Genomic DNA, 27,582 nt, shown 5'->3' on the forward strand with positions numbered 1-27,582 from the left:
ACAGACTAACTCACCCACACAGACTCACTCACTCACACAGACTCATTCACTCACTCACTCACTCACTCACATGGACTCACTCACTCATTCACTCACAGACACACTCATTCACATAGACTCACTCACTCACACAGACTCACTCACTCTCACACTCACACAGACTCATTCAATCACACAGACTCACTCAGTCACACACTCACACAGACTCAATCGCTCACACAGACTTAGTCATCCTGACATACTCACTGACTTACACAGACACACTCACACAGACTCTCTCACTCACACTGACTCTCTCACTCACACAGACTTACTCATCCAGCCATAATCACTCACTTACACAGAGACACTCACATAGTCACACAGACTCACTCACCCACAAAGACTCTCTCACTCACACAGACTCACTCACTCACTCACACACTTACAAAGACTCACTCACACAGACTCAGTCACTCACACAGACTCAGTCACTCTCACACTCACACAAACTCACTCAATCACACAGACTCACTCAATCACACATACTCACTCCCTCACCCACACAGACTCACTCAGTCACATGCTCACACAGACTCACACACTCACACAGACTCACTCTCTCACTCACCCACACAGACTCACTCACTCACACAGACTCAGTCACTCACACAGACTCACTCACTCACTCACCCACACAGACTCACTCACTCACACAGACTCACTCACTCACACACTCACACAGACTCACTCACCCACAAAGACTCTGTCACTCACACAGACTCTCTGACACACACAGACTTACTCATCCAGACATAATCACTCACATACACATAGACACTAACATACTCACACAGACTCACTCAAACAGACACATTCACTCCCTCACCCACAGAGTCTCAGTCCCTCATCCACACAGACTCACTCAGTCACATGCTCACACAGACTCACTCACTCACACACACTCACTCACTCACTCACCCACACAGACTCACTCACCCACATAGACTCAGTCACTCACACAGACTCACTCACTCACTCACTCACTCACACGGACTCTCTCACTCATTCACTCACAGAGACACTCATTCACATCGACTCACTCACTCGCACAGAGTCACTCAACCACACAGACACTCTCCCTCATTCACACAGACTGCCTCACTCACACAGACTCACTCAGTCACTCACTCACACAGATTCACTCACTCACACAGACTTACTCAACCAGACGTACACACTCACTTACACAGAAACACTCATGCAGACTCACTCACCCACAAAGACACTTTCACTCCACAGACTCTCTCACTCACACATATTCTCTCACTCACACAGACCGATTCATCCAGACATAATCACAGACTTGCACAGAGACACTCAAATACTCACACAGACTCACTCACCCACAAAGACTCTTTCACTCACACAGACTCAATCACTCACTCAAGCTCTTACAAAAACTCACTCACCCATACAGACTCACTCACTCACACACTTACAAAGACTCAGTCACACAGACTCACTCACTCACACAGACTCACTCAATCACACAGTTTCACTCCCTCACCCACACAGACTCAGTCCCTCACCCACACAGAATCACTCACTCACTCACACGGACTCACTCACTCATTCACTCACCGACACACTCATTCACATAGACTCACTCACTCACACTCACTTCATCACACAGACTCACTCACACAGACTCACTCCCTCACCAACACAGACTCACCCACCCACACAGCCTCACTCTCTCACAAAGTCTCACTAATCCACACACTCACTCATACAGTCTCACTCACTCACACAGACTCACTCCATCACTCACTCATTCAACCACTCTTACACACACACAGACTCAGTCACTCACACAAATTCACTCACTCATTCACTCACTCACACACTCACACTGACTCACTTACTCACACAGACTCACTCACACACACTCACACTGACTCACTCACCCACATAGACTCACACACTCACACCGATTCACACCTCGACACAGACTCACACTCACACAATCACACAGACCCACTCACTCACACAGACTCACTCACTCACACACTCACACAGAATCTCTCACTCACACAGACTCACTCAGTCACATGCTCACACAGACTCACTCACTCACACAGACTCACTCACTCACTCACCCACACAGACTCACTCACCAACACAGACTCACTCACTCGTTCACTCACAGACACACTCATTCACATTGACTCACTCACTCACACAAACTCACTCACCCACATAGACACTCTCCCTCATTCACACAGACTCCCTCACTCACTCAGACTCACATTCACACACATAGACTCACTCACTCAGACTCACTCACTCACACAGACTCACTCACACAGACTCACTCCCTCACCAACACAGACTCACCCACCCACACAGCCTCACTCTCTCACACAGACTCACTAACCCAAAAACTCACTCACACAGACTCACTCACTCACACAGACTCACTCCGTCACTCGCTCATTCAACCACTCTTACTCACACAGACTCATTCACCAACACAAATCCACTCACTCATACACTCTCTCACAGAATCACACTCACACACTCACTCACACAGACTCACTCACTCACACACTCACACAGACTCACTCACCCACATAGACTCGCACACTCACACCGATTCACACCTCGACACAGACTCACTCTCTCACACAATCACACAGACTCACTCACTCACACAGACTCACTCACTCAAACAGACTCACTCAGTCACATGCTCACACAGACTCACTCACACAGACTCACTCGCTCACTCACCCACACAGACACACTCACCCACACAGACTCACTCACTCACACAGACTCACTCACTCACTCACTCACTCACACAGACTCACTCACTCACTCACCCACACAAACTCACTCACCAACACAGACTCACTCACTCATTCACTCACAGACACACTCATTCACATTGACTCACTCACTCACACAGACTCACTCACCCACACAGACACTCTCCCTCATTCACACAGACTCCCTCACTCACTCAGACTCACACTCACACACATGGACTCACTCACTCACACTCACTCACTCACACAGACTCACTCACACAGACTCACTCTCTCACCAACACAGACTCACCCACCCACACAGCCTCACTCTCTCACACAGACTCTCTAACCCACACACTCACTCACACAGACTCACTCACTCACACAGACTCATTCTGTCACTCGCTCATTCAACCACTCTTACTCACACAGACTCAGTCACCCACACAAACTTACTCACTCATTCACTCGCTCACACACTCACACTGATTCACGCACACAGACTCACTCACCCACATAGACTCACATACTCAAACCGAATCACACCTCGACACAGACTCACTCATTCACACACTCACACAGACTCACTCACTCACACAGACTCACTCCCTCACCCACACAGTCACAGTCCCTCATCCACATAGACTCACTCAGACACATTCTCACACAGACTCACTCACTCACACAGACTCACTCACTCACACACTCACACAGACTCACTCACCCACATAGACTCACACACTCACACCGATTCACACCTCGACACAGACTCCCTCACTCACACACTCACACAGAATCACTCACTCACACAGACTCACTCACTCACACACTCACACAGACTCACTCACCCACATAGACTCACACACTCACACCGATTCACACCTCGACACAGACTCCCTCACTCACACACTCACACGGACTCACTCACTCACACAGACTCAGTCACTCTCACACTCACACAGATTCACTCACTCACACAGACTTTCTCATCCAGACATACTCACTCACTTACACAGACACACTCACACAGACTCACTCACCCACAAAGACTCTTTCACTCACACAGACTCTCTCAATCACACAGACTTACTCATCCAGACATATTCACTCACTTACACAGACACACTCACACACTCACACAGACTCACTCACCCACAAAGACTCACTCACACAGACTCACTCACTCACACAGACACACTCACACACGGACTCACTCCCTCACCTACACAGACTCACTCACTCACACATTCACACAGTCTCAATCACACACACTCACATACTCACTCACTCAGGCTCACACAGACTCACACTCACACAGACTCACTCACTCACTCACACACACAGACTCACTCACACAGACTCACTCACCCACACAGACTCCCTCACTCACACTCACTCAATCACACAGACTCACTCACACAGACTCACTCCCTCACCAACACAGACTCACTCACTCACACAGACTCACTCACTCAAACAGACTCACTCAGTCACATGCTCACACAGACTCACTCACACAGACTCACTCGCTCACTCACCCACACAGACACACTCACCCACACAGACTCACTCACTCACACAGACTCACTCACTCACTCACTCACACAGACTCACTCACTCACTCACCCACACAGACTCACTCACCCACACAGACTCACTCACTCATTCACTCACAGACACACTCATTCACATTGACTCACTCACTCACACAGACTCACTCACCCACACAGACACTCTCCCTCATTCACACAGACTCCCTCACTCACTCAGACTCACACTCACACACATGGACTCACTCACTCACACTCACTCACTCACACAGACTCACTCACACAGACTCACTCTCTCACCAACACAGACTCACCCACCCACACAGCCTCACTCTCTCACACAGACTCTCTAACCCACACACTCACTCACACAGACTCACTCACTCACACAGACTCATTCTGTCACTCGCTCATTCAACCACTCTTACTCACACAGACTCAGTCACCCACACAAACTTACTCACTCATTCACTCGCTCACACACTCACACTGATTCACGCACACAGACTCACTCACCCACATAGACTCACATACTCAAACCGAATCACACCTCGACACAGACTCCCTCATTCACACACTCACACAGACTCACTCACTCACACAGACTCAGTCACTCACACACTCACACAGTCTCACTCAATCATACAGACTCACTCCCTCACCCACACAGTCTCAGTCCCTCATCCACATAGACTCACTCAGACACATTCTCACACAGACTCACTCACTCACACAGACTCACTCACTCACACACTCACACAGACTCACTCACCCACATAGACTCACACACTCACACCGATTCACACCTCGACACAGACTCCCTCACTCACACACTCACACAGAATCACTCACTCACACAGACTCACTCACTCACACACTCACACAGACTCACTCACCCACATAGACTCACACACTCACACCGATTCACACCTCGACACAGACTCCCTCACTCACACACTCACACGGACTCACTCACTCACACAGACTCAGTCACTCTCACACTCACACAGATTCACTCACTCACACAGACTTTCTCATCCAGACATACTCACTCACTTACACAGACACACTCACACAGACTCACTCACCCACAAAGACTCTTTCACTCACACAGACTCTCTCAATCACACAGACTTACTCATCCAGACATATTCACTCACTTACACAGACACACACACACTCACACAGACTCACTCACCCACAAAGACTCACTCACACAGACTCACTCACTCACACAGACACACACACACGGACTCACTCCCTCATCTACACAGACTCACTCACTCACACATTCACACAGTCTCAATCACACACACTCACATACTCACTCACTCACATGCTCACACAGACTCACACTCACACAGTCTCACTCACTCACTCACACACACAGACTCACTCACACAGACTCACTCACCCACACAGACTCCCTCACTCACACTCACTCAATCACACAGACTCACTCACACAGACTCACTCCCTCACCAACACAGACTCACTCACCCACACAGCCTCACTCTCTCACACAGACTCACTCACTCACTCAGACTCACTCACTCACTCACACACACGGACTCACTCACACAGACTCACTCACCCACACAGACTCTCACTCACACAGTCTCACTCACTGGCACACTCAAATTCACTCACCCACACAGACTCCCTCACTCATACCGACACATTCACTTATATCGACTCACTCACCCACACAGACTCACTCACTCACGCACTTAAAAAGGCTCACTCACCCATACAGACTCTCTCACTCACTCACAAACTTACAAAGAATCACTCACCCATACAGACTCACTCACTCACACCGATTCACACCTCGACATAGACTCACTCACTCACACACACACACAGATTCACACACCCACACAGACTCAGTCACTCACACACTCACACAGACTCACTCACACAGACTCACTCACTCACCCACACAGACTCATTCCCTCACCCACACAGACTCACTCAGTCACATGCTCACACGGACTCACTCACTCACACAGTCTCACTCAGTCACACACTCACACAGACTCACTCACTCACACACTCACTCACCCACAAAGACTCTCACTCACACAGACTCTCTCACTCACACAGACTTACTCATCCAGACATAATCACTCACTTACACAGACTCACTTACACAGACACACGCACACAGTCACGCAGACTCACTCACCCACAAAGGCGCTCTCACTCACACAGACTCACTCACTCACACAGACATACTCACGCACAGACTCACTCCCTTACCTACACAGACTCACTCACTCACACATTCACACAGTCTCAATCACACACACTCACAGACTCACTCACTCATACAGACTCACTCACTCACACGCTCACACAGACTCACACTCACATAGACTCACTCACCCACAAAGACTCTCACTCACTCTGACTCTCTCACTCACACAGACTTACTCATCCAGACATAATCACTCACTTACAAAGACACACACACACTCATGCTGACTCACTCACCCACAAAGACGCTCTCACTCACACAGACTCACTCACTTACACAGACACACTCACTCACACATTCACACAGTCTCAATCACTCACACACTCACAGATTCACTCACTCATACAGACTCACTCACTCACATGCTCACACAGACTCACACTCACACAGACTCACTCACTCACTCACACACACAGACTCACTCTCACAGACTCACTCACCGACACAGACTCTCTCACTCACACAGACTCACTAACTGGTACAATCAAATTCACTGACTCACTGACTCACTCACTCATACCGACGCACTCACTCATATCGACTCACGCACCCACACAGGCTCACTCACTCACTCATGCACTTACAAAGACTCACTCACCCATACAGACTCACTCACTCACACACTTACAAAGACTCACTCACCCACACACACTCACTCACTCACACACTCACACTGACTCACTCACTCACACAGACTCACTCACTCACACACTCACACAGACTCACTCACCCACATAGACTCACTCACTCACACCAATTCACATCTCGACACAGACTCACTCACAAACAGACTCACTCCCTCACCCACACAGTCTCAGTCCCTCATCCACACAGACTCACTCAGTCACATGCTCACACAGACTCACTCACTCACACAGACTCACTCAGTCACACACTCACACAGACTTACTCATCCTGACATACTCACTCACTTACACAGACACACTCACACAGACTCTCTCACTCACATAGACTCATCCAGACATAATCACTCACTTACACAGACTCACTCACACACTCACACAGACTCACTCACCCACAAAGACTGTCTCACTCACACAGACTCACTCACTCACTCACGCACTTACAAAGTCTCACTCACCCATACAGACTCACTCACTCACCCACACACACTCACTCACCCACACACACTCACTCATTCACACAGACTCACTCTGTCACTCACTCATTCAACCACTCTTACTCACACAGACTCAGTCACCCACACAAACTCACTCAATCATTCACTCGCTCACACACTCACACTGACTCACTCACTCACGCAGACTCACTCACTCACACACTCACACAGACTCACTCACCCACATAGACTCACTCACTCATACCGATTCACATCTCGACACTGACTCACTCACTCACACGCTCACACAGACTCAGTCACTCACACAGACTCAGTCACTCACACACTCACACAGTCTCACTCACTCACACAGACTCACTCCCTCACCCACACAGTCCCAGTCCCTCATCCACACAGACTCACTCAGTCACATGCTCACACAGACTCACTCACTCACACAGACTCACTCACTCACAAAGACTTACTCATCCTGACATACTCACTCACTTACACAGACACACTCACACAGACTCTCTCACTCACACAGACTCTCTCACTCACACAGACTTACTCATCCAGACATAATCACTCACTTACACAGACACACTCACACAGACTCACTCACCCACAAAGACTCTTTCACTCACACAGACTCAGTCACTCACACAGACACACTCACACACAGACTCACTCACTCACCTACACAGACGCACTCACTCACACATTCACAAAGTCACAATCGCTCACACACTCATAGACTCACTCAATCACACGATCACACAGACTCACACTCACACAGACTCACTCACTCACACACACAGATTCACTCACACAGACTCATTGGCACACTCAAATTCACTCACCCACACAGACTCCCTCACTCATACCGACACATTCTCTCATATCGACTCACTCACCCACACAGACTCACTCACTCACTCACACACTTACAAAGACTCACTCACCCATACAGACTCACTCACTCACTCACAAACTTACAAAGACTCACTTCCCATACAGACTCACTGACTCACACCGATTCACACCTCGATATAGACTCACTCACTCACACACAGATACAGATTCACACACCCACACTACTCAGTCACTCACACACTCACACAGACTCACTCACTCACACAGACTCACTCCCTCACCCACACAGACTCAGTCCCTCACCCACACAGACTCACTCAGTCACATGCTCACACGGACTCTCACTCACACAGTCTCACTCAGTCACACACTCACACAGACTCACTCACTCACACACTTACTCAACCAGACATACTCACTCACTTACACAGACACACTCACACAGACTCACTCACCCACAAAGACTCTCACTCACACAGACTCTCTCACTCACACAGACTTACTCATCCAGACATAATCACTCACTCACACAGACACACTCACACACTCACGCAGACTCACTCACGCACAAAGACGCTCTCAATCACATAGACTCACTCACACAGACACACTCACACACAGACTCACTCCCTCACCTACACAGACTCACTCACTCACACATTCACACAGTCTCAATCACTCACACACTCACAGAATCACTCACTCATACAGACTCACTCACTCACACGCTCACACAGACTCACACTCACACAGACTCACTCACTCACCCACTTACTCATCCAGACATAATCATTCACTTACACAGACACACTCACACCCTCACCCTCACGCTGACTCACTCACCCACAAAGATGCTCTCACTCACACAGACTCACTCACTCACACACATTCACACAGTCTCAATCACTCACACACTCACAGACTCACTCACTCATACAGACTCACTCACTCACACGCTCACACAGACTCACACTCACACAGACTCACTCACTCACTCACACACAGACTCACTCACACAGACTCACTCACCCTCACAGACTCTCTCACTCACACAGACTCACTCACTTACTCACTCACGCACTTACAAAGACTCACTCTCCCATACAGACTCACTCACTCACACACTTACAAAGACTCACTCACCCACACACACTCATTCACTCACACACACTCACTCACTCACACAGACTCACTCACTCACACAGACTCATTCACTCACACAATCACACAGACTCACTCACTCACACAGCCTCAGTCACTCACACAGACTCAGTCACTCACACACTCACACTGACTTACTCACTCACACAAACTTACTCACTCACACAGACACACACTCACACAGACTCTCTCACTCACAGTCTCACACACAAACTCACTCCCTCACCCACACAGACTCACTCATTCACACAGACTCAGTCACTCACACAGACTCATTCACTCACACACTCACACAGACTCACTCACTGACACACTTAAACTCACTCACTCACACAGATTCACTCCCTCACCCACACAAACTCACTCACAAACATAAACTCACTCACACAGATTCACTCTCTCACCCACACAGACTCACTCACTCACACAGTCTCACTTGCTCACACACACTCTCTCACCCACACAGACCCACTCACCTAAACAGATTCACGCACAGCTACTCACTCATGCGGACTCACTTACTCACACTCACTCACTCACACACACGCACTCACACACACTCATTCACTCACACTGACTTCTGACTCACACAGACTCACTCACCCACACAGACTCACTTACAGACCAATATAGATTGACTCAGTCACTCACACAGACTCACTCACCCACACTGACACTCACTCACACACTCACACAGATTGACTCACTCACTCACACACTCACCCCCTCACCGGCACAGATTCCCTGATTCACTCACCCACACTGACTCACTCACCCACACAGACTCCCTCACCCACACAGATACACTCACTCACACAGACTCACTCCCTCAAACACACAGACTCTCTCACACAGACTCGCTCAACCACACACACAGATTCACTCACTCACACAGACTCCCTCACTCATATCGACTCACTCACCCACACAGACTCATTCACTCACTCGCTCACTCACACAGACACACTCACTCAGTCACACAGGCTCATTCACTCACACAGACTCATTCACCCATACAGACTCACTCACCCACACAGACTCACTCACTCACACGCTCACACAGACTCAGTCACTCACACAGACTCATTCACTCACACACTCACAATGACTCACTCACGCACTCACACTCACACAGACTCACTCACACAGACTCACTCCCTCACCCACACAGACTCACTCACTCACACAGACCCACTCACTCACTCACTCACACACGGACACAGACTCATTCACTCACACAGACTCACTAACTCACACACTCACATAGACTCACTCACTCACACACTCACACAGACTCACTCCCTCACATGGACTCACTCACTCACACAGTCTCATTCACTCACACAGACTCACTTCCTCACACACTCACAAAGACTCAATCACTCACACAGACTCACTCCTTCACACAGACACACTCACTCACTCAAACAGACTCTCCCTCACTCAAACAGATTCACTCCCTCACTCACACAGACTCACTCACAGAGACTCACTCACCCACACAGACTCTCTCACTCACACAGACTTACTTACTGACACACACAGATTCACTCACGCACACAGACTCCCTCACTCATTCAGAGTCACTCTCTCATATCGACTCACCCACCCACACAGACTCACTCACTCACTCACTCACTCACACACCCACACAGACTCACTCACCCACATAGACTCACTCACCCACACAGACTCACTCATTCACACAGACTCACTCACTCGTTCACTCACAGACACACTCATTCACCTAGACTCACTCACTCACACAGACTCACTCACCCACACCGACACGCCACCTCAATCACACAGACTCCCTCACTCACTCAGACTCACACTCACACACATAGACTCACTCACTCACACTCATCACTCACACAGACTCACTCACACAGACTCACTCCCTCACCAACACAGACTCACTCACCCACACAGCCTCACTCTCTCACAAAGACTCACTAACCCACGCACTCACTCACACAGACTCACTCACTCACACAGACTCACTCCGTCACTCACTCATTCAACTACTCTTACTCACACAGACTCACTCACTCGCTCACACACTCACACTGACTCACTCACTCACGCAGTCTTACTCACTCATACACTCACACAGACTCAGTCACTCACACAGACTCATTCACTCACACACTCACAATGACTCACTCACGCACTCACACTCACACAGACTTACTCACTCACACACTCACGCAGACTCACTCACACAGACTCACTCCCTCACCCACACAGACTCACTCACGCACACAGACTCACTCACTCACACACTCACACAGACTCACTCACTCACACAGACCCACTCACTCACTCACTCACACACGGACACAGACTCATTCACTCACACAGACTCACTAACTCACACACTCACACAGACTCACTCACTCACACACTCACACAGACTCACTCCCTCACATGGACTCACTCACTCACACAGTCTCATTCACTCACACAGACTCACTTCCTCACACACTCACAAAGACTCACTCACTCACAGAGACTCACTCCTTCACACAGACACACTCACTCACTCAAACAGACTCTCCCTCACTCAAACAGATTCACTCCCTCACTCACACAGACTCACTCACAGAGACTCACTCACCCACACAGACTCTCTCACTCACACAGACTTACTTACTGACACACACAGATTCACTCACCCACACAGACTCCCTCACTCATTCAGAGTCACTCTCTCATATCGACTCACCCACCCACACAGACTCACTCACTCACTCACTCACTCACTCTCACACTCACACAGACTCACTCACCCACATAGACTCACTCACCCACACAGACTCACTCATTCACATAGACTCACTCACTCGTTCACTCACAGACACATTCATTCACCTAGACTCACTCACTCACACAGACTCACTCACCCACACCGACACGCCACCTCAATCACACAGACTCCCTCACTCACTCAGACTCACACTCACACACATAGACTCACTCACTCACACTCACTCACTCACACAGACTCACTCACACAGACTCACTCCCTCACCAACACAGACTCACTCACCCACACAGCCTCACTCTCTCACAAAGACTCATAACCCACGCACTCACTCACACAGACTCACTCACTCACACAGACTGACTCCGTCACTCACTCATTCAACTACTCTTACTCACACAGACTCACTCACTCGCTCACGCACTCACACTGACTCACTCACTCACGCAGTCTTACTCACTCATACACTCACACAGACTCATTCACCCACACAGACTCACTCACTCACACAGACTCACTCCCTCACCCACACAGACTCACTCAGTCACACACTCACACAGACTCACTCACTCACACACTTACTCATCCAGACATACTCACTCACTTACACAGACACACTCACACATACTCACTCACCCACAAAGACTCTCAATCACACAGACTCTCTCACTCACACAGACTTACTCATCCAGACATAATCACTCACTTACACAGAGACACTCACATACTCACGCAGACTCACTCACCCACAAAGACGCTCTCACTCACACAGACACACTCACTCACACAGACACACTCACACACAGGCTCACTCCCTCACCTACACAGACTCACTCACTCACACATTCACACAGTCTCAATCACTCACACACTCACTGACTCACTCACTCATACAGACTCACTCGCTCACACAGACTCACACTCACACAGACTCACTCACTCATTCACACACACAGACTCACTCACACAGACTCACTCACCCACACAGACTCTCTCACTCACACAGACTCACTCACTGCCACACTCAAATTCACTCACCCACACAGACGCACTCACTCATATCGACTCACTCACCCACACAGACTCACTCACTCACTCATGCGCTTACAAAGACTCACCAATACAGACTCACTCACTCACTTACAAAGACTCACTCATCCACACACACTCACTCACTCACACAGACTCACTCACTCACACAGACTCACTCACTCATTCACTCACTCACACAGACTCACTCACTCACTCACTTAGCTCACACACTCACACTGACGCACTCACCCACACAGACTCACTCACCCACACAGACTCATTCACTCACACACTCACACAGGCTCAGTCACTCACACAGCCTCAGTCAATCACACAGATTCAGTCACTCACACACTCACACTGACTCACTCACTCACTCACACAGACTTACTCACTCACACAGACTCACTCACTCACACACTAACACAGACTCAATCACTCACACAGACACACACACTCACACAGACTCACACACTCAGAGTCTCACTCACACAGACTCACTCCCTCACCCACCCAGACTCACTCACTCACACAGACTCACTCACTCACACAGACTCATTCACTCACACACTCACACAGACTCACTCACACCCATAAACTCACTCACTCACACAGATTCACTCTCTCACCCACACAGACTCACTCACTCACACAGTCTCACTTGCACAAACACACTCACTCACCCACACAGACCCACTCACCTTAACAGATTCACGTACAGCTACTCACTCACTCGGACTCACTCACTCACACACACTCACTCACACACACTCACTCACACACACTCATTCACACACACTGACTCCTAACTCACACAGACTCCCTCACCCACACAGACTCACTCACTCACAGACACACACAGATTCAATCACTCACACAGACTCACTCACCCACACTGACACTCACTCACACAGATTGACTCACACAGATTTACTCACTCACTCACACACTCGCCCCCTCACCGGCACAGACTCCCTGACTCACTCACCCACACTGACTCACTCACCCACACAGACTCCCTCACCCACACAGATTCACTCACTCACACAAACTCACTCACTCACTCACACAGACACACTCCCTCACCCACACAGATTCACTCATTCACACAGACTCACTCCCTCAAACACACAGATGCTCTCGCACAGACTCGCTCAACCGCACACACAGATACACTCACTCACACAGACTCCCTCACTCATATTGACTCACTCACACACACAGACTCACTCCCTCACATGGACTCACTCACTCACACAGTCTCACTCACTCACACAGACTCACTCCCTCACACATTCACAGAAACTCGCTCAATCACAGAGACTCACTCCCTCACACAGACTCACTCACTCAAACAGACTCTCCCTCACTCAAACAGACTCACTCACTTACTCACACAGATCCACTCACAGAGACTCACTCACCCACACAGACTGTCTCACTCACACAGACTCACTGACTGACACACACAGATTCACTCACCCACACAGACTCCCTCACTCATACAGACTCACTCACTCATATCGACTCACTCACCCACACAGACACTCTCCCTCATTCACACAGACTCCCTCACTCACTCAGACTCACATTCACACACATAGACTCACTCACTCACACTCACTCACTCACAAAGACTCACTCACTCACACACTCACACAGACTCACTCCACTCATTCACTCACAGACACACTCATTCACATAGACTCACTCACGCACACAGACCCACTCACCCACACAGACACTCTCCCTCATTCACACAGACACCCTCACTCACTCAGACTCACACTCACACACATAGACTCACTCACTCACACTCACTCACTCACACAGACTCACTCACACAGACTCACTCCCTCACCAACACAGACTCACTCACCCACACAGCCTCACTCTCTCACACAGACTCACTAACCCACACACTCACTCACACAGACTCACTCACTCACACAGACTCACTCCGTCACTCACTCATTCAACTACTCTTACTCACACAGGCTCAGTCACCCTCACAGACTCACTCACTCACTCGCTCACACGCTCACACTGACTCACTCACTCACACAGAGACACTCACTCACACATTCACACAGACTCACTCACCCACATAGACTCACTCACTCACACCGATTCACACCTCGACACAGACTCACTCACTCACACAGACTCCCTCACTCATACAGACTCAGTCACTCACACACTGACAGAGACTCACTCACTCACACAGACTCACTCCCTCACCCACACAGACTCAGTCCCTCACCCACACAGTCTCACTCAGTCACATGCTACACAGACTCACTCACTCACACAGACTCACTCAGTCACACACTCACACAGACTCACTCCCTCACCCACACAGACTCAGTCCCTCACCCACACAGTCTCACTCAGTCACATGCTACACAGACTCCCTCACTCACTCAGACTCACACTCAGACACATAGACTCACTCACTCACACTCACACACTCACACTGACTCACTCACTCACACAGACTCACTCACTCACACACTCACACAGACTCACTCACCCACATAAACTCACTCACTCACACCGATTCACACCTCGACACAGACTCACTCATTCACAAACTCAAACAGACTCACTTACTCACACAGACTCAGTCACTTACACACTCACACGGACTCACTCACTCACACAGACTCACTCCCTCACCCACACAGACTCAGTCCCTCACTCACACAGACTCACTCAGTCACATGCTCACACAGACTCACTCACTCACACAGACTTACTCATCCAGAAATACTCACTCACTTACACAGACACACTCACACACTCACACAGACTCTCTCACTCACACAGACTTACTCATCCAGATATAATCACTCACTCACACAGACACACACACACAGACTCACTCCCTCACCTACACAGACTCACTGCCTCACACACTCACACAGTCTCAATCACTCACAGACTCACAGAATCACTCACTCATACAGACTCACTCACACGCTCACACAGACTCACTCACTCACTCACACACACAGCCTCACTCACACAGACTCACTCACTGACACACACAAATTCACTCACCCACACAGACTCACTCAATCATACCGACGCACTCACTCATATCGACTCACTCACCCACACAGACTCACTCACTCACTCACATACTTACAAAGACTCACTCACCAATACAGACTCACTCACTCACACAGACTCTCTCACTCACACGGACTCACTCACTGGCACACATAAATTCACTCACCCACACAGACTCCCTGACTCATACCGACTCACTCACTCATACTGACTCACTCACTCATATCGATTCACTCACCCACACAGACTCACTCACTCACTTACACACACTTACAAAGACTCACTCACCCACACAGACTCACTCACTCACACAAACTTACTCACTCACACAGACACACTCACTCACTCACACAGGCTCATTCACTCACAGACTCATTCACCCATACAGACTCACTCACTCACACAGACTCACTCACCCACACAGACACACTCACTCACTCACACAGGCTCATTCACTCACACAGACTCATTCACCCATACAGACTCACTCACTCACACAGACTCACTCACCCACACAGACTCACGCACTCACTCACTTGCTCACCCACTCACACTGACTCACTCACCCAAACAGACTCACTCACCCACACAGACTCACTCACTCACACACTCACACAGACTCACTCACTCACACAGACTCAGTCACTCACACACTCACACTGACTCGCTCACGCACTCACACTCACACAGACTTACTCACTCACACACTCACGCAGACTCACTCACACAGACTCACTCCCTCAACAACACAGACTCACTCACGCACACAGACTCACTCACTCACACACTCACACAGACTCACTCACTCACACAGACCCACTCAGTCACACAGGCTCACTCCCTCACCCAAACAGACTCACTGCCTCACACAGACTCACTCCCTCACCCACACTCACTCACTCACTCGCACAGTCTCACTCCCTCACCCACACTCACTCACTCACTCGCACAGACTCACTCACTCACACACTCACACAGACTCACTCCCTCAACAACACAGACTCACTCACGCACACAGACTCACTCACTCACACACTCACACAGACTCACTCACTCACACAGACCCACTCAGTCACACAGGCTCACTCCCTCACCCAAACAGACTCACTGCCTCACACAGACTCACTCCCTCACCCACACTCACTCACTCACTCGCACAGACTCACTCCCTCACCCACACTCACTCACTCACTCGCACAGACTCACTCACTCACACACTCACACAGACTCACACACTCACACAGACTCACTCACTCACACAGACTCACTCACACAGACTCACTGCCTCACCCACACAGACTCACTTACTCACACAGACTCACTCACTACACACTCACACTGACTCACTCCCACTGCCTCACCCGCACAGACTCACTTACTCACTCACTCACACACTGACACAAACTCACTTACCCACAAAGACTCACACACTCACACAGATACACTCACACAAACTCACTCACTCACAGACTCATTCCCTCACACACACACATAGACCCACTCACACAAACTCACTCACACACATTCACACAGACACACTCACTCACACAGGCTCACTCCCTCACACACTCACACAGACCCACTTTCTCACACACTCACACAGACACACTCACACAGACTCACTCACTCACACACTCACACAGACCCACTCACACACACACATAGACTCACTCACACAAACTCACTCACACACATTCACACAGACCCACTCACTCACGCGGACTCACTCACTCACACACTCACACAGACCCACTCACTCACACACTCACACAGACCCACTCACTCACACAGACTCCACCACACATTCACACAGACTTACTCTGTCACCAACACAGACTCACTTACTCACACAGACTCACTCACTCACACACTCACACTCACTCACTCGCACTGCCTCACCCGCACAGACTCACTTACTCACTCACTCACACACTGACACAAACTCACTTACCCACAAAGACTCACCCACTCACACAGACACACTCACACACACTCACTCACTCACTCACAGACTCACTCCCTCACACACTCACACAGACTCATTCCCTCACACACTCACATAGACCCACTCACACAAACTCACTCACACACATTCACACAGACACACACTCACACAGACTCACTCCCTCACACACTCACACAGACTCACTCACTCACACACTCACACATACTCATTCCCTCACACACTCACATAGACCTACTCACACAAACTCACTCACACACATTCACACAGACACACTCACTCACACAGACTCACTCCCTCACACACTCACACAGACCCACACACACACACACATAGACTCACTCACACAGACTCACTCACTCACACCCTCACAATGACTCACTCAACCGCACACTCACTTACTCATTCAATCACACACTGACACAGATTCACTCACTCACACAGATTCACTCACTCACACAGAATCACTCACTTACACAGACACACTCACACACTCACACAGACTCACTCACCCACAAAGTCTCACTCACTCACACAGACTCACACACACAGGCTCACTCCCTCACCTACACAGTCTCAATCACTCACATACTCATAGACTCACTCACTCACACAGACTCACTCCCTCACACACACAGATTCACTCACACAGACTCACTGACCCACACAGACTCTCTCACTCACACAGACTCACTCACTGGCACACATAAATTCACACACCCACACAGAATCGCAGACTCATACCGACTCACTCACTCATACTGACTCACTCACTCATATCGATGCACTCACCCACACAGACTCACTCACTCACTCACTCACACACACTTACAAAGACTCACTCACCCACACAGACTCACTCACTCACACAAACTTACTCACTCACACAGACACACTCACTCACTCACACAGGCTCATTCACTCACACAGACTCATTCACCCATACAGACTCACTCACCCACACAGACTCACTCACTCACACACTCATACAGACTCAGTCACTCACACAGACTCATTCACTCACACACTCACAATGACTCACTCACGCACTCACACTCACCCAGACTTACTCACTCACACACTCACGCAGACTCACTCACACAGACTCACTCCCTCACCCACACAGACTCACTCACGCACACAGACTCACTCACTCACACACTCACACAGACTCACTCACTCACACACACTCACACACTCACACAGACTCACTCACTCACACAGACCCACTCAGTCACAGACTCACTCCCTCACCCACACAGGCTCACTCCCTCACACAGACTCACTCCCTCACCCACACTCACTCACTCACTCGCACAGACTCACTCACCCCGACACTCACACAGACTCACACACTCACACAGACTCACTCACTCACACAGACTCACACACTCACACAGACTCACTCACTCACACAGACTCACTCACTCACACACTCACACAGAACCACTCACTCACACAGACTCCCCCACATATTCACACAGACTTACTCTGTCACCAACACAGACTCACTTACTCACACAGACTCACTCACTCACACACTCACACTCATTCACTCGCACTGCCTCACCCGCACAGACTCACTTACTCACTCACTCACACACTGACACAAACTCACTTACCCACAAAGACTCATACACTCACACAGACACACACACACACTCACTCACTCACAGACTCACTCCCTCACACACTCACACAGACTCATTCCCTCACACACACACATAGACCCACTCACACAAACTCACTCACACACATTCACACAGACACACTCACTCACACAGACTCACTCCCTCACACACTCACACAGACCCACTCACTCACACACTCACACAGACACACTCACACAGACTCACTCCCTCACACAGACTCACTCACTCACACACTCACACAGACCCACTCACACACACACATAGACTCACTCACACAAACTCACTCACACACATTCACACTGACACACTCACTCACACGGACTCACTCACTCACACACTCACACACTCACACAGACCCACTCACTCACACACACATAGACTTACTCACACAAACTCACTCACACACATTCACACTGACACACTCACTCACACGGACACACTCACTCACACACTCACACAGACCCACTCACTCACACACACATAGACTAACTCACACAGACTCACTCACTCACACCCTCACAATGACTCACTCAACCGCACACTCACTTACTCATTCAATCACACACTGACACAGATTCACTCACTCACACAGATTCACACACTCACACACACTCACTCACTTACACAGACACACTCACACACTCACACAGACTCACTCACCCACACAGACTCACTCACTCACACAGACACACTCACACAGACTCAATCACCCACACAGACTCACTCACTCACACAGACACACTCACGCACAGGCTCACTCCCTCACCTACACAGTCTCAATCACTCACATACTCACAGACTCACTCACTCACACAGACTCACTCCCTCACACACACAGTTTCACTCACACAGACTCACTGACCCACACAGACTCTCTCACTCACACAGACTCACTCACTGGCACACATAAATTCACACACCCACACAGAATCGCAGACTCATACCGACTCACTCACTCATACTGACTCACTCACTCATATCGATGCACTCACCCACACAGACTCACTCACTCACTCACACACACTTACAAAGACTCACTCACCCACACAGACTCACTCACTCACACAAACTTACTCACTCACACAGACACACTCACTCACTCACACAGGCTCATTCACTCACACAGACTCATTCACCCATACAGACTCACTCACCCACACAGACTCACTCACTCACACACTCATACAGACTCAGTCACTCACACAGACTCATTCACTCACACACTCACAATGACTCACTCACGCACTCACACTCACCCAGACTTACTCACTCACACACTCACTCAGACTCACTCACACAGACTCACTCCCTCACCCACACAGACTCACTCACGCACACAGACTCACTCACTCACACACTCACACAGACTCACTCACTCACACACACTCACACACTCACACAGACTCACTCACTCACACAGACCCACTCAGTCACAGACTCACTCCCTCACCCACACAGGCTCACTCCCTCACACAGACTCACTCCCTCACCCACACTCACTCACTCACTCGCACAGACTCACTCACCCCGACACTCACACAGACTCACACACTCACACAGACTCACTCACTCACACAGACTCACACACTCACACAGACTCACTCACTCACACAGACTCACTCACTCACACACTCACACAGAACCACTCACTCACACAGACTCCCCCACATATTCACACAGACTTACTCTGTCACCAACACAGACTCACTTACTCACACAGACTCACTCACTCACACACTCACACTCATTCACTCGCACTGCCTCACCCGCACAGACTCACTTACTCACTCACTCACACACTGACACAAACTCACTTACCCACAAAGACTCATACACTCACACAGACACACACACACACTCACTCACTCACAGACTCACTCCCTCACACACTCACACAGACTCATTCCCTCACACACACACATAGACCCACTCACACAAACTCACTCACACACATTCACACAGACACACTCACTCACACAGACTCACTCCCTCACACACTCACACAGACCCACTCACTCACACACTCACACAGACACACTCACACAGACTCACTCCCTCACACAGACTCACTCACTCACACACTCACACAGACCCACTCACACACACACATAGACTCACTCACACAAACTCACTCACACACATTCACACTGACACACTCACTCACACGGACTCACTCACTCACACACTCACACACTCACACAGACCCACTCACTCACACACACATAGACTTACTCACACAAACTCACTCACACACATTCACACAGACACACTCACTCACACAGACTCACTCCCTCACACACTCACACAGACCCACTCACTCACACACTCACACAGACACACTCACACAGACTCACTCCCTCACACAGACTCACTCACTCACACACTCACACAGACCCACTCACACACACACATAGACTCACTCACACAAACTCACTCACACACATTCACACTGACACACTCACTCACACGGACTCACTCACTCACACACTCACACACTCACACAGACCCACTCACTCACACACACATAGACTTACTCACACAAACTCACTCACACACATTCACACTGACACACTCACTCACACGGACACACTCACTCACACACTCACACAGACCCACTCACTCACACACACATAGACTTACTCACACAGACTCACTCACTCACACCCTCACAATGACTCACTCAACCGCACACTCACTTACTCATTCAATCACACACTGACACAGATTCACTCACTCACACAGATTCACACACTCACACACACTCACTCACTTACACAGACACACTCACACACTCACACAGACTCACTCACCCACACAGACTCACTCACTCACACAGACACACTCACACACTCACACAGACTCAATCACCCACACAGACTCACTCACTCACACAGACACACTCACGCACAGGCTCACTCCCTCACCTACACAGTCTCAATCACTCACATACTCACAGACTCACTCACTCACACAGACTCACTCCCTCACACACACAGTTTCACTCACACAGACTCACTGACCCACACAGACTCTCTCACTCACACAGACTCACTCACTGGCACACATAAATTCACTCACCCACACAGAATCGCTGACTCATACCGACTCACTCACTCATACTGACTCACTCACTCATATCGATGCACTCACCCACACAGACTCACTCACTCACTCACACACACTTACAAAGACTCACACCCACACAGACTCACTCACTCACACAAACTTACTCACTCACACAGACACACTCACTCACTCACACAGGCTCATTCACTCACAGACTCATTCACCCATACAGACTCACTCACTCACACAGACTTACTCACCCACACAGACACACTCACTCACTCACACAGACTCATTCACCCATACAGACTCACTCACTCACACAGACTCACTCACCCACACAGACTCACGCACTCACTCACTTGCTCACCCACTCACACTGACTCACTCACCCAAACAGACTCACTCACCCACACAGACTCACTCACTCACACTCACACAGACTCACTCACTCACACAGACTCAGTCACTCACACACTCACACTGACTCGCTCACGCACTCACACTCACACAGACTTACTCACTCACACACTCACGCAGACTCACTCACACAGACTCACTCCCTCAACAACACAGACTCACTCACGCACACAGACTCACTCACTCACACACTCACACAGACTCACTCACTCACACAGACCCACTCAGTCACACAGGCTCACTCCCTCACCCAAACAGACTCACTGCCTCACACAGACTCACTCCCTCACCCACACTCACTCACTCGCACAGTCTCACTCCCTCACCCACACTCACTCACTCACTCGCACAGACTCACTCACTCACACAAACTCACTCACTCACTCATTCACACATGGACACAGACGCACTCACCACACAGTCTCACTCACTCGCTCACTCACACACTCACACAGACTCACTCACACAGACTTACGCCGTACCCACACAGACTCACTTACTCACACAGACTCACTCACTCACACACTCACACTGTCTCACTCGCACTGCCTCACCCGCACAGACTAACTTACTCAATCACTCACACACTGACACAAACTAACTTACCCAAACAGACTGATTCACTCACACAGACTCACTCCCTCACACACTCACACAGACCCACTCACTCACACAGACACACTCACACACACTCACCCCCTCACACACTCACACAGACCCACTCACTCACACACACATAGACTCACTCACACAGACTCACTCACTCACATAGACTCACTACCTCACCTACTCAGACTCACTCACTCACACAGACTCACTCACCCACACAGACTCACTTACTCACACTGCCTCACTCACTCACACACTCACACTGACACACTCACCCGCACACTCACTTATTCACTCACTCACACACTGACACAGACTCACTCACTCACACAGACTCACTCACTCACACACGGACATAGACTCATTCATTCACACTGACTCAATGACTCACACAGACTCACTCATTCACACAAACTCGCTCACTCACTCATTCACACATGGACACAGACGCACTCACCCACACAGTCTCACTCACTCGCTCACTCACACACTCACACAGACTCACTCACACAGACTTACTCCGTACCCACACAGACTCACTTACTCACACAGACTCAGTCACTCACACACTCACACTGACTCACTCACACACTCTCACAGACTTACTCACTCACACACTCACACAAGACTCAATCACACTGACTCACTCCCTCACCCACACAGACTCATTCACTCTCACAGACTCACTCACTCACACACTCACACAGACTCACTCACTCACACAGACCACTCCCTCCCCCACACTCACTCACTCACCCAGACTCACTCACACACACTCACACAGACTCACACAGACTCACTCACTCACACAGACTCGCTCACACAGACTCACTCCCTCATCCACAAAGACTCACTCACTCACGCAGACTCACTCACACACTCACACAGACTCACTCACTGACACAGATTCACTCCCTTACGCACACAGACTCAATGACACACATAAACTCACTGACTCACACAGACTCACTCACTCACACCGTCTCACTTGCTCATACACACTCACTCTCTCACACAGACCCACTCGCCTAAGCCGATTCACTCACAGCTACTCACTCATGCAGGCTCACTCACTCACACAAACTCACTCACACACATTCACACAGACACACTCACTCACACAGACTCACTTACTCACACACTCAAACTGAATCACTCACCCGCACACTCAATTACTCACACACTCACTGACACAGATTCACTCACTCACACAGATTCACACACTCACACAGACTCATTCACTCTCACAAACTGACTCACTGGCTCACACAAGGACACAGACTCATTAACTCACACAGACTCACTCACTCACACAGACTCACTCACTCACACAAACACACTCACTCACTCACACATGGACACAGACACACTCACCCACACAGACTCACTCGCTCACTCACACACTCACACAGACTCACTCACACAGACTTACTCCATCACCCACACAGACTCACTTACTCACCCAGACTCACTCACTCACACACTCACACTGACTCACTCACCCACACAGACTCACTTACTCACTCACTCACACACTGACACAGACTCACTTACCCACACAGACTCACTCACATACACACTCACACAGACTCACTCTCACAGACTCACACACTTACACAGACTCACTCACTCACACACTCACAGACTCACTCACTCACACAGACTCACTCTCACAGACTCACACTCACACAGACTCACTCTCACAGACTCACTAACTCACACAGACTCACTCTCACAGACTCACTCACTCACACAGACTCACACACTTACACAGACTCACTTACTCACACACTCACAGACTCACTCACTCACACAGACTCACTCTCACAGACTCACTCACTCACACAGACTCACTCTCACAGACTCACTCACTCACACAGATTCACACACTTACACAGACTCACTCACTCACACTCTCACAGACTCACTCACTCACACAGACTCACTCTCACATACTCACTCACACAGACTCACTCCCTCACTCACACAGACTCACTCACTCACACAGACTCACTCACTCACACAGACTCACACACTCACATAGACTCACACACTTACACAGACTCACTCACTCACACTCACACAGACTCACTCACTCACACAGACTCACACACTCACACAGACCCACTCACTCACACAGACTCACACACTCACATAGACTCACTCACACACGGACACAGACTCAATCACTCACACAGACTCACTGACTCACACCGACTCAATCACTCACTCAAACTCACTCACTCACTCACTCACTCACACATGGACACAGATGCACTCACCCACACAGACTCGCTCACTCACACACTCACACAGACTCACTCACTCACACACTCACACAGACTCACACACACAGACTTACTCCCTCACCTACACAGACTCACTTACTCACACAGACTCACTTACTCACACACTCACTCAGACTCACTCACCCGCACTGACTCACTTACTCACTCAGTCACACACTGACACAGACTCACTTACCCCCACAGATTCACTCACTCACACACACTCACTCCTTCACACGCTCACACAGACCCACTCACTCACACACTTACACAGACTCACTCACACAGACTCACTAACTCACACAGACTCACTCCCTCACCTACACAGACTCACTCACTCACATAGACTCACTCCCTCACACACTCACACAGACCCAATCACTCACACACACATAGACTCACTCACACAGACTCACTCACACACATTCACACAGGCACATTCACTCACACAGACTCACTCACTCACACACTCTCACTGACTCACTCACCTGCACACTCACTTACTCACTCACTCACACACTGACACAGATTCACTCACTCACAGAGATTCACTCACTCACACAGACTCACTCACTCACACAGACTCACTCAGTCACACACTCACACAGACATACTCACTTACACAGACACACTCACACACAAAGACTCTCTCACTCACACAGACTCTCACTCCACAGACTTATTCATCCAGACATACTCACTCACTTACACAGACACACTCACCACTCACACAGACTCACTCACCCACAAAGACTCTCACTCACACAGACTCAATCACTCACACAGGCACACTCACACACATACTCACTCCCTCACCTACACAGACCACTCACTCACACACTCACACAGTCTCAATCACTCACACACTCACAGACTCACTCACTCACACAGACTCACTCACTCACACGCTCACACAGACTTACTCACTCTCACAGACTCACTCACCCACACAGACTCACTCACACACTCACTTGCTCACACACTCAC

This window comes from Carcharodon carcharias, chromosome 4 (assembly GCF_017639515.1).
Source record: "Carcharodon carcharias isolate sCarCar2 chromosome 4, sCarCar2.pri, whole genome shotgun sequence".
NCBI lineage: Eukaryota > Metazoa > Chordata > Chondrichthyes > Lamniformes > Lamnidae > Carcharodon > Carcharodon carcharias.